The 321-nt window shown below is 33.6% G+C and overlaps 1 protein-coding gene across 1 annotated transcript in view; it reads right to left on the reverse strand.

The window, feature by feature from the left end:
- LOC105518341 overlaps positions 1-321 on the reverse strand; it is a 32,642-nt gene that overhangs the window by 18,771 nt on the left and 13,550 nt on the right. The gene's annotated exons all lie outside the window — the stretch shown is intronic.

Consider the following 321-nt stretch of genomic DNA (forward strand, 5'->3'; position numbering starts at 1 on the left):
ATGCTACAACCTACCTTATGTGTGAAACCCTCTAAAGATAGTCAGTGCTGGTCCTGAGCAAATAATTCATTTTCCACATAACAGCTGCTCAATCACCTATCTATCTAATAGCCCTACCAGTTAATACTCCACCTAGTATAACACTTTTTTGAAAAGTTTGGAGGAGAAACATTCTTATCATGAAAGGCACTTTGGAAAGTTTGAAAATATCTCTTATAGAAAATGTTAATGACAATCACCACATCTATAAATGGGAACAAACATAATAATTACAGAAAATAGTTGTTCAGAGTTTTCTATGTGTTAGAGATGGTTCTAACT

The sequence above is a fragment of the Colobus angolensis genome, unplaced genomic scaffold, assembly GCF_000951035.1.
Source record: "Colobus angolensis palliatus isolate OR3802 unplaced genomic scaffold, Cang.pa_1.0 Scaffold317, whole genome shotgun sequence".
Taxonomy (NCBI): Eukaryota; Metazoa; Chordata; class Mammalia; order Primates; family Cercopithecidae; genus Colobus; species Colobus angolensis.